The sequence below is a fragment of the Triticum aestivum genome, chromosome 2A, assembly GCF_018294505.1.
Source record: "Triticum aestivum cultivar Chinese Spring chromosome 2A, IWGSC CS RefSeq v2.1, whole genome shotgun sequence".
Lineage (NCBI taxonomy): Eukaryota > Viridiplantae > Streptophyta > Magnoliopsida > Poales > Poaceae > Triticum > Triticum aestivum.
Window position 1 is genome coordinate 170248981 of NC_057797.1, and position 12475 is coordinate 170261455.

Consider the following 12475-nt stretch of genomic DNA (forward strand, 5'->3'; position numbering starts at 1 on the left):
GACGTCGGCGAGGCTGCGGAGTGCTCGCTTGCGCCTATTATTTGAGGCGAAAGTCTCAAAGACTGTCAATACTGTATTGTTATTTTCCACGGGATGGTGCTCTGTGGTATTGTTGATGAGGAAATCCTCGCTGCTCTTGGCCACCTGCCAGATTATCCAACATGCTCTAAGGCTATGTGTTGGCATGGTATCCGATGTACTGTGAATTTTGCATGGCCCATTGAGCCATCCCTCCAATACGGTTCCATACCTTAAAGTGGGCTTTGGTTTCTTTGTAATTGGATCGGGTGACTTACGAGAGTACACCCTTTTAGTTTGAATGGAGGGTTTAGTGAGAGCCGGAGGATCCCAGAATTTTGTTTAGGTTTTCCAGGTGCTTTCCATCGCGCGGAACTTCTGTACTATGGCCGCCAAGTCAGCGAAGTGTTCTAGGTCACGGCGACTTATGGCGTTGAGGATTCCCTTGTCTGTGCAATTTTTGCAAAAGAATGAAATTGCGTCTTCCTCGTGACAGTCTTGACCTTGCTCATTACAAGGAGGAATCTGGCCCAATAGTGATGTACTGTCTCTTGGGGCTCTTGTCTAATGTGGGAAAGATCACTTATGTGAGGGTGGGTGGGTAGATTTAGATCCAAACCCTGACCCGATCTGAGACCCAGGGGCAGAGGAGTTTCCGAGCTTGGCAGTTCGGGCTCCGGGGCGTTGCCCAATAGTTCTGGCCCACTGTCCGATTCTAGGTTCGAAGATTGGGCCATGTCCTCCCGTCGACGGGTATCCGGCTCAGAGAGCTCGGGAATCCGGACATAGTTTGTCCTCAAAATAGAGGAAGAATCGTTGCATTGCTCCTCCACCACCGCTATCTGATGGGTGACCGGCAGAGAGTTAATCTCCCTTTGGTCGGGTTTAAGCCCGATCCGATCATAGTCCGTAGTGACTCCCAAGGCGGCGATGCGATCCAAGAGCTCATTCAAGGACGAGAGCTCCATTGGATCAATCTGCTCGGTGAATCCCGAGCCAACATGGAGGCTGTTTTTGATGACCGGAGAAGTCGTCGTCGGCACGACGGCCGAACGGGTGGTCATGACGAAACCCCTTGTCGGAGAGTTTGGCCTACAGCCAGGGCTCCCCCAGAGGTAATGTTTTCCTTGACAATAAGACAAGCCATCAAGCCTTATCGTGACAACATAGTGGAACTCTCAATGAAAGCACCAATGTCGGTGTCAAAACCGGCGGATCTCGGGTAGGGGGTCCCGAACTGTGCGTCTGAGGCTGATGGTAATAGGAGGCGGGGACACAATGTTTACCCAGGTTCGGGCCCTCTCAATGGAGGTAATACCCTACTTCCTGCTTGATTGATCTTGATGGTATGAGTATTACAAGAGTTGATCTACCACGAGATCGTAGAGGCTAAACCCTAGAAGCTAGCCTATGATTATGATTGTTGTCCTATGGACTAACCCCTCCGGTTTATATAGACACCGAAGGGGTCTAGGGTTACACAAATTCGGTTACAAGGGAGGAGATCTACATATCCGAATTGCCAAGCTTGCCTTCCACGCAAAGGAGAGTCCCACCCGGACACGTGGCGAAGTCTTCAATCTTGTATCTTCATAGTCCAACAGTCCGGTCAAAGTATATAGTCTGACTGTCCAAGGAGCCCCTAATCTATGACACCCTCAAGGATACCACCCTATCATACCACATCACAACCATTTTAATAGCATGTTGGCACGCAAGGTAAACCATTATAAACTCCTAGCAAATTAAGCATGGTATAAGCAACTATAATCTCTAATTGTCATTGGAAACATGTTTCATTCATAATATGCTGAATCGGGAACGATGAACTAATCATATTTACAAAAACAAGAGCGGTCGAGTTCATACCAGCTTTTCTCATCTCAACCAGTTCATCATATATCGTCATTATTGCCTTTCACTTGCATGACCGAATAGTGTGGATAATAATAATAGTGCACGTGCATTGGACTAAGCTGGAATCTGCAAGCATTCAACTCAGGAGAGAATACAAAGTAATATGGGCTCTTTGTTAGATCAACAATAATGCATATAAAAGCCACTCAACATTTTCATCGTGGTCTTCTCCTTTCAACCCCCAAAGAAAAGAAAAGAAACAAAACTATTTACAGGGGAAAGCTCCCAACAAGCAAAAGAAGAACGAGAAATCTTTTTTGGGTTTCTGTTTAATTACTACTACTACATGCATGGAAAGTAAACTAACTAAAAGCTACAACTAATTTTTTGTTTTTTCTTAAGGTTTTTCAAACACACAAGAAGAAAGCTTAAAAAGAAAATAAACTAGCATGGATGGTACAATGAAAAAGTATGAGCACTGACAACTGGCATGACTGTGTGAACATAAATGTAATGTCGGTGAGAAATACGTACTCCCCCAAGCTTAGGCTTTTGGCTTAAGTTGGTCTATGCACATGGATCAAAACTGTAGCTGGGGTCGTACTGAGATGCAGCAGCAATTGCCTCATGAGCTGCAGCTTGGAGGCGAGTTGCCTCTGCCCTCCTCTCGTACTCGTTCGCCTCCTCCCTGGTTATAACATATCTCCTTTTTGCCTGAAAGTCAAAGAAAGTAGGAGCCGGGAGAGCGGCGTGATAGGTGCATCGTTTGTCAAAGATTAGTCGTGTCGGATTTCGTGTTCCGGCAGACCCTTGAGGTTCGAACACTGGGGTGCGCGCGGAGATTTCGCCTCCTACCTACCTACACCCCTCCGCCACGCAAAGATCTAAGCTATGGAAAGAACAACACGAGAGACACAGGGTTTATACTAGTTCGGGCCACCGTTGTGGTGTAATACCCTACTCCAGTGTGTGGTGTGGTGGATTGCCTCTTGGGCTAATGATGATGAACAATACAAGGAAGAACAGCCTCGCGAGGGTCTGTTCTTGGCTGGGGGGATGAACTGCTGGGAGGAGTTCAGTCACCCTTCTCTCTCTCTCTCTCGGTTGTCCTCCTTCTGATCTTGTTCTTCTCTCTTTGCCCTGTGGGGGGCTGGTCCTATTTGTAGAGGCCCTGGTCCTCTTCCCAAATATCGAGCGGGAAGGGAGCCAACAATGGCGGGCTAATTTGAAAGGGGACAACTAGTACCAGCTATCCTGACAAAAGTAGTCTTCGCCTGCACAAAGCTCTGGTGGTGACGCCGTCTTGGGCTCCACAATGACCTCCGTCTTGCAGTCCTCCTGGTCTTGGTCTTGTTGCACCGAAATGGCAACCTTTGCCTGATGCCTCGGTACTCCGCGGCTGCGCTTGCCCCCTTTGCACCAAAGAGGAAAGGAGGACACTGCGTGGGCTGGCACCCGCCTGGCGCCCTTGGTCGTCATTGCTTGCGTCACGGGCACCTCGTGAGGTACCCCGCCTTGATCTCTCCACCTCCTCGCGAGCCAGCCTGATGAGGTCGTGCCTGAGGAAGCTCCGCGTCGTCCGCCCGCGAGGCTTGGCCCCTCGCGAGGGTCTTGAGTCTGTGTTGGTGAAGATGGGCCGTGCTGGGCCCTCCTTTGAGCCACGCCACATGCCGCAAGTCTGGGGACCCCCGTTCCTAGAACGCCGACGTTAGCCCCCGGGCCCAAGGCGCGCCTGGACTTGGCCTTGCAGGGAGGCGGAAGGGCAAGAGCGAAGCACCGTGGGCCCTAACAACCTGCGGCCTCAGGCGCCGCATGGCGGTTGATTGGACGTGGGCAGCACTGTTCCCCCATGCCCTCCTTATTTTGCGCCATGCTAGGCGGACTCGTAGTCGTACACAGCCGTTCCCCTTTCTGTTGCTTGAGCGCCCTCTGTCCTTCCTCCGCTCGAACTTCGGCTTCTGTTTTCAACCCAATCTCGAACCTTCCCCCCCCCCCCTTCCCATCGCCATGGCTCCGACGAAGAAGGGAAGAGGGAAGAAACCCGTGTCTCCGCCTTGCCCGCCGCCGTTGGCAGCCCCCGCTGAGGGCTTGGGCAAGGTCGGCTTGGCTCTGGCCACTATCTTCAACGAATGCAGGAGGACGACGGCCTGGCCCACGTCCCACTTCTCCATCGACAGGATAGTCACCGAGGTCCCGTATTTTGCTGACGCCCTGTGGGTGGGTCTGGTTCCTCCCTTTTCTGATTTATTTAATGCCGGGCTTTCCCACTATTAGATCCACATGATGCATCTGGGTCCTGAATCCATCACTCTCCTTTCGGTCTTCGCCTTTGTTTGCGAGGCTATGATGGGCATCCTTCCTTCGGTTGCCTTGCTGCGCCACTTCTTCTCGCTGTGCCTTGTCGACCCTACCCAATGTTGGGCGTGCGTGAGCTTCGTTGCCGCGTCTGAGACAGCGGCCTCTGGGATTGACTTCAAGCTCCCCCCGCCCGCGGCTGGGTTCCGCGAGCGGTGGCTGTATGTGGACGCAGGGGTGCCCAGCCCCCTGCTATCGGAGCCAACTTCGCCTGCTGTCCCCAATTCCGACTGGGGCCAGGAGACGCTTGAGAGCCCCCGGCTCGTCTTCGTCTGGCACCGCTTCGCGTTCTTGAGGTCGCTCGGTGTGACAGCGCCCAAGGTGGTGAAGGAGTTCCTGCTACGCCGCGTTGCTCCTCTCCAACGCCACTCCCACCGGATGTGGGCCTTCAACGGGCGCGATGATCGTATGAGGCTCCAGGAAGAGGACCTGACTCCTGAAGTGCTGAGGACAGCGCTCTTGATCCTGACTGGGGATCCCAACCCCGGCAGCATCCAGCAGGGAGGGGCCTTGTTGTACCTCTGCCAGAGCAGGGGTGACTTTGTGAAGCAGATGCCTATCTTTGATGAGTGGGGGTTGCGCCCCGCCGGCCTCCAGGAACCTCGTGAGAACCCAGTGATGGTGACTGCCCTTTCAGTCGGCCACGGCGACTCTTCCTCAAGCGGCAGAGCAGGGAGGCATGAGGCGCCAGAGACCGAGGGGGCTCCCGGCAGGGTGACAGCGCAGGGCGATGCTCATGAGGGAGCAGCTCCTGGGGCCCATGCCGCTGAGGCTGGGGGTGGCAAGCAGCTGCCCTCAGCGCCTATGAATGAGGCCCCTGAGGCTCCAGCTGCTTCTCTTGGCGAGGCGATTGGCAGCGTGCACCAGGCAGGCGCCCCTGACGCAGATCGCCTTGACGCTCCGTCTTCGTCGCAGGTTGATCCCTGCGCCCAACTCTTGGCCCACTTCCGCGTGGACTTTGAGGCCCTCCGAAAGAGAAGGGAGGCCCTGGGCGACGATTACCCTTGTCGCCTGCTGAAGCGTAGGAAGTACTTCGCCACTGATGAGTAGGCCTTCTCCTTTCCCAGCTCCCGATCCTTCTGTTGCTTTTACTGACCCTTGCTCCGCAGGCCCCTTCCAGCTGAGCTTGCAGAGACGGCTGCGGTGCCGTCCCCCTTGGCTTCGCCCCCTCCATCGTCCTCAAGCACCCCGAGCAGCGGAGCCCTTGTGGTGAGGGCGATCGAAGAGGCGGACCATCCCGAGGCGCATCGTGGCCCTGCGCACCCCGCGATCCTTTTCCGCAGGCCTTCTCATGGCATAGCCAGCCTGCCGTGGGCTTCTCGCCTGGTCGTGGACTGTGATTAGCTGAGGCGCTCCCTGCGCTCTTCGCCTGGGGACGGGCTGGCTCCAGGCCGGGCTTCAGGCGCGGCGTGCCCGGCCGTCATGAGGGTGCCAACCCCCAGCCCCCATCCCGGAGGGGGAGTACTGATTCGTGGCCCCCGGCGCTTGCTTGGGGCAGATGATGGTGTGGAAGACGTGCTCGAGCGCGCTCGGGGGCGTCGCGCTCTCCGCCAAGGATTCCTTCGAAGGGCGGCTAATGCAGTAAGCCTGCTTGGCGAGGAGCTTGCTAACGAATACGCGCGCCTTGAGGACGAGGGCCTGCGCCTGGCCGTAGAGAGGCGTGAGCTAGAGGGCGCCATCGTCCTTGCGCATCGTCAGCGTGATATTGACGATGCAGAGGCCAAGGCGTCGCTGGTGGCCTCTCGGGAGGCCCGATCTTGGGCCGCTGAGGAGGCCCGGGAAGCAGACCGGTGGCGAAAGGCGGCGGAGGAGTGGGCTCGGGAGATCCTGGCCTGGTGCCACTCACTGGAGGAGCAGGTGGAGCTGCGCGAGGCAGCCCTCGTGTCGATGAAGGTGGCCTTTGGCGACTCAGCAGAGCTCCAGAAGCGTGAGGAGGCGCTGATGCTGGAAGCCGCCGAATGTACCCACGAGTACGAGCGTCTGGAGATGAGGGAGCGCTTGGTGACGCAGGCAGAGGATGATGTCGCTGCATAGGAAGCCCGTGTCCTAGAGGAGGTCGGATGTCGGGTGGCGATGGCGCATTTGAACCTCGAGCACGAGTTCGAGCAGAAGCTAGGGTTGATCCGGGCCGAGGCTGAAGGCAGGACCGCTGCCTTGAGAGCCAAGCTGGAGGGGGCGACATGGCTGGCCGATGCTTTCCGGGCCACCCTTGAGGTGGCGCAAGGTGAGTTAACCACCTCCCAGGCCGAGGTGCTCCTTCTTCGCCAGCGGGTGGAGGAGGCTGAGGCCGTCGCGTGCCAGAATGCGGATGAGATACGTCAGCGGCGGATCCTGGAGCATGAGCACGGCCCCATGCTCACCACGCTCCGGGAGAGAGCCAACACAGCCTTGGGCAACATCTGCGAGGCGGCTGTTGGCGAGCCGCATGCAGTCAACTACGCCGGCAATCTTCAGTTCTTCACTGACGTGGTGACGCAGCTGGAGGCGCGGTCGGTCAGGGCTGACAGGTTGGTGGAGGAGAGGAGCCGCGCCCTGCTCGGGCGTGCCTTTTCTCGCGTCTTCAGCTATCTCCAGAACATGGATCCCCACTTCGATTTCGACGCCGCCATCGCCCCAGTCCCCCAGGCCGTTCGAGGCGACCTGGCGCACTGGGTGGAAGACAATGTGGATGCTCTTATCAGGGCCTTCGCTTCAGACAATGACGGCGTGGTCGTAGGTGCCGACGAGGGCGATGTGGTGAACGGCCCTGACACCGCTGGCGGTGACGCGAACAGCAATGGCGAGTTCAGCGATGCCAGCAACGGCCCGGGTGGTGCTCTTGAGGACACATTGGGGGATTTATCTGACTGATTGTGCATCGTTCCTGCTTCCTTACCCTGCATGAATAGAACTCAGGTTTTGGCCTGATGGCTGTGAGAGCATTTTGGAGGGGGAGCCCCTCATGTAAAACTCGTGTTCATCGTATTAGTAGACGCTACATTGCCCATGCACCCGTGCCAAGTGGTTGGCTTAAGTGACGCGCTGGTCGGCTAGTTTACCTTTGTCCCGTGCTGGCCCTGAGGTAGCCTGTGGGAGGTTGTGATGTCCCGAGTGTTCCCTGATTGGATCCGTAGGACCTGCAGTAAAACACCCTCCTGAGAGGACGCGGCGGCGGCACTCTGGGCTGCGTGCAAGCTAGGCCTGACCCGGCTCGCGAGGGGCTCACGAGGGGAGGCAGCTGATACGAAGCGGTAACCAAAGCACGAGAAATTGCTCGAACGAGACTAAGCACCCCTTCCCCGAACACACGCAAATCTCAAATTTGAATCCAACTTGAATCGAGCGGGGGAAAGCGACAACCAAAGGGAAAAGCAATGAAAGCAGACAAAAGGCCGCGTCGGGCACCTAATCTAGTCTTGGACGTCTTCTCACCAGCGCGGAGCTAAGTGCCGCCACTGGGCGTGGGAGGGAGCCCCAGGGCCTGGGGCCGGCACCCCTGAGACTCCGGGGCGTGTACAGCCCCACTCATTATTACGTGAGAGTGTCACGGGGCGGCGAGCTTCACAGGCACTGGGCCTTCTTCACAGGTACTGGCCTTGCTTCATATCACAAGATGAGGGCCCCGCCTTGCACCACACTCTAGTGCCATCAACGACGACCGGAAACCAGGACGCCGCCGATGGGGTAGAGCGGTCGCCAGCGTTCCCCCGACGACCACGGGTCCTCCGCCAGGGGGCAGGCCCTGAGGCACCTCCCCAGCAGAGGGCCTACCTCCTGAAAACACCTTGCTTCGAACGCCGCGGTGGTGATGTCGGATCTCGGCCCCTCTCCTGCAGCCCCCTGCGCCCTCCTCCCGAGGGGTAGGAGACTGTGGGAGTGGGGCAGCTACTCGCTGTGGCGACCTGCACCTCCTGCGATCCATGGTTAGCGTATGCCTGCTCCTGAAGAATTAGCGGTACCCGATAATCGTTGCCTCCAGCGTGGCCAGTGGGACCGTCCCGGGGCTCCTGGAAAGGCCCAGCTTCTGGTGCCTCATCCCCTCAGCTTGGGTTGAGGAGCGAGCCTTATTCACTCTCGTGAGGGTGTCCTTGGTCCACCATGAGGGGCACGTATTCCTCTGGCGCCGTCATCCCGAAGGCCACACCATAGTGCTCTGCGCGCCACGCGGTCCTGCCTGACGTGCCCACCGTGGGGTGGCAGCGCGCTGTTCACTGGGGCCGTGGGTCGCGTCGAGTCCTTCTTCTTCACGGACCGGGAGCTGGGGCAGCGCCGCTGCCGGTCCGGTGCTGACAGCTTCGCTGGCGTTGGAGTAGCCTTGGAGCCCGCAGGCGCGCGCGGAGCCCCCACGCGGGCCGCCCTGGGATTGAGATGGGAGCTGGGTGCAGAAGGGGTGAGCCCCCGAGGCGGCGAAGCCCAGGAGCTCTGCCACCCGCTCCAGCAGCACGTCGCGGCCGCCCTCCAGCAGCCTGCACTGCAGCAGCTCTCGGGCCACCGTAAGCGCGGCCCTCGAGTTCGCCTGCTCCCGGCGGGTGTACGGTGTCGTGGTCGCGGCGTGATTGTAGGCCCTTGCTGCCGACCGCGCCTGCCGCGGTGTGAGAGATGTCGAAGCCTGCCCGCGTCGCCCGCGGCCCGCAGCGCCCTGCGGACCGCGAGCTGCCTGGGGAACGGGGTCGCCCGAGGCGAGCGGCTCTGCACGGGGTGGCCCGCAGCATCAGCAATGTCATCAATAAATAAATAGGGGCTAAGCATTTTGTTATAAATATATTTAAATAATAAGTGATTTATTATTACATTGGCCCTTAAATCTTACCAAGCTTTTGTACACAAGCACCAGGATATTTGTTGCCAAAAAAATCCAGTATTTTATTGTTAAGAAATTATTTTTATAAGTTAATAAGATGTGGGATATTGTTTTCTTGCATATGTAAGTATCTGTTAAATATATGATGACAATAAAAATAATTTATAATAAGATACAAAATATTATAAATATATATAATATAGTTAGAAGGGAAACAAAAGTTGGACCATGCATTCCTATTCTTATATAGAAAAATAGAACAGTCCTCTGCGTTTTCTGCAAAAAATACATAAATTGGGCTGCCGATGTTTCAAGAAAAATAAAACCTCGGATGGGAGGTCCATAGGCCGGTCCATAGATGACGGCCCTAAAAACAATACAAACCGGCATGTCGTGGGCTGCGCATGTGAAAAAAGAAAGCCTAGACGGGGAAGCCCAAAACCCAGTGGATACTTGCTGCCCCAGTGATAATAATACTACCCGCCAGCTCCATAGCTTCGTTGTGAATTTATCTCCTACGTCGAAGCACCTAAAAAAATGTAACTATGTTGACAAACCCGTGGGCCCCAACGTCAGTATAGCATTAGGAGGAATTTCTTTTTCATGAGGCACTTGCTTGCGTATGGCCATAGACCTGGTGGGTCTCGACTGTCTCCCTCTCCACGCAGAGTCCTCTCCAGATTCCTCTCATTTGTTCAGCATGTTCACAATGGCAGACAGCGGCGCTACGGCGAGTGCACAAAGGCGCGGGAGGTGATCGGACCACCCAAGGTAGTGCCTTATTTGTAATGAATGTACTGAACTAGCCCAGTGGCCAAGTAACACTACCCGACAGTTGTTCCGCCCGTGTTCGATTCCAGCTGATGCAGGGAAAATATCTCCAATTTTTTGCCTCTGCCATTATTGACATGTGGGTCCCCATTGTCATCTACGCACACCATGTCCAACACTTGCCAAAACTTCGTCCCTCGTTTTCTCTATTTTTCACACACTCGACATTCTGTGGGCATTTTGAAAATAGCATATCTTTTTGACTATGCATCATATGAAGATGTGCTATGCATGAATGTTGATCAACATGATGTTAACTGGCTGGTAGTTCCATTTTCAACCATGAATAAAACTTCCAACATGATGTTAACCCTGTTTGAAAAGACCGTGTTAATATAAATGCTCTGCCTCTAAAGTTTCTTATCTGAAACTGAACTTGCAGTTTCTTATCTGAAACTAAAACTTGCAGTTTTTCTCTGAGAATCACATTGTCTGCACTTTTTTACTCCTATGAAACTACATTTTTAAGTGCTAAAAATAGATCTATAGAATTCATAAAATACTTCATATGCTCAATACTGCAAATCTGAAATTCAAAAGACATTCATATCTGAATGTACTCTCAAAATACACAACACAAAACACAATTCACAACCTGCAAATACTAACAACCCTAAGCTCCTCCTGACAATTCACAACATGCCCGACTATTGGGCTGGGGGGCAGTCCCCTCCTATTCCTCGGCGGCAGACAGCCGCCCCGTGAGACGTTGTGAACGGTGAGGGAGAGGATGGCGGGGAAGTGTCGTCGGGCCAACTGCTTTTCTCCTCTTGCAGCTGGGTTCGGTCGACGAAGACTCCACCGGCTCGCTCTGGCACGACACCCTCACAAACGACACCCTGTAGATGCTCGATCCTTAAATCTTTGGTGGATGCTCCATCTCGGATTGATACTCCCTCCACTGCTCCCTCACGATCGGATTCGGTGAATCTGTTTGCTCCATGGCCCAGAGGAGCATCTCTATGTACTCTTGCGCGACTCCCTTCAGGAGTATCTCTGCCTTTTCGCTCTGTTACAGATATTTGGCCATGTATATCATCATCGCCGCTAGTTGGTCCTTGTTGTCAAACCAAGACTGTGTCTCCAACATCCTAGCTAGCTTCACAGGGTCGCCGTCTGCGATCCTCACGTATCGGTTGTACTCCTCCATCGATCTACTTCTCCATAGCACCTTCACTCGCCGGCGGTGGTTTTTGAATGGAAGAGAAGAGGAGCAGCGCCGGTTTTGGATTAGAACGGGAGAGGAGCATCGCTGGTTTTGGATTGGAACAAGAGAGGAGGGGCGGTGGTTTTGAAATGGAAGAGGAGAGGAGCGGCGCTGGATTTAGATTGGAACAGGAGAGGAGCGGCGTTGGTTTAAGATGAGAGGAGCGGCGCTGGTCTTGGAAGTATTTTTTTGTTTTGCATATCTTGGGTCAAAGTTTGACCACGTACTATATTCGACAAGCAAAATGTGAATTCATGTCACCAAAAATTGTATCGTTTGGTTCGTATCTAAATGTACTTTCAAATTATATTATTTTTGCAATGTATAACATATATTTTATTTGTGAAAATCATGGTCAATTATGACCCAGAATAAAAGGGAGACTAGTTAATGTTGAAGGAAATATGCCCTAGAGACAATAATAAAGTTATTATTTATTTCCTTATATCATGATAAATGTTTATTATTCATGCTAGAATTGTATTAACCGGAAACATAATACTTGTGTGAATACATAGAGAAACAAAGTGTCACTAGTATGCCTCTACTTGACTAGCTCGTTAATCGAAGATGGTTATGTTTCCTAACCATAAACAAAAGAGTTGTTATTTGATTAACGGGATCACATCATTAGGAGAATGATGTGATTGACATGACCCATTCCATTAGCTTAGCACCCGATCGTTTAGTATGTTGCTATTGCTTTCTTCATGACTTATACATGTTCCTATGACTATGAGATTATGCAACTCCCGTTTGCCGGAGGAACACTTTGTGTGCTACCAAACGTCACAACGTAACTGGGTGATTATAAAGGAGCTCTACAGGTGTCTCCAAAGGTACATGTTGGGTTGGCGTATTTCGAGATTAGGATTTGTCACTCCGATTGTCGGAGAGGTATCTCTGGGCCCTCTCGGTAATGCACATCACATAAGCCTTGCAAGCATTGCAACTAATGAGTTAGTTGTGAGATGATGTATTACGGAACGAGTAAAGAGACTTGCCGGTAACGAGATTGAACTAGGTATTAAGATACCGACGATCGAATCTCGGGCAAGTAACATACCGATGACAAAGGGAACAACGTATGTTGTTATGCGGTCTGACCGATAAAGATCTTCGTAGAATATGTAGGAGCCAATATGGGCATCCAGGTCCCGCTATTGGTTATTGACCGGAGACGTGTCTCGGTCATGTCTACATTGTTCTCGAACCCGTAGGGTCCGCACGCTTAAGGTTTCGATGACAGTTATATTATGAGTTTATGAGTTTTGATGTACCGAAGGAGTTCGGAGTCCCGGATGAGATCGGGGACATGACGAGGAGTCTCGAAATGGTCGAGACGTAAAGATTGATATATTGGACGACTATATTCGGACATCGGAAAGGTTCCGAGTGATTCGGGTATTTTTCGGAGTACCGGGTAG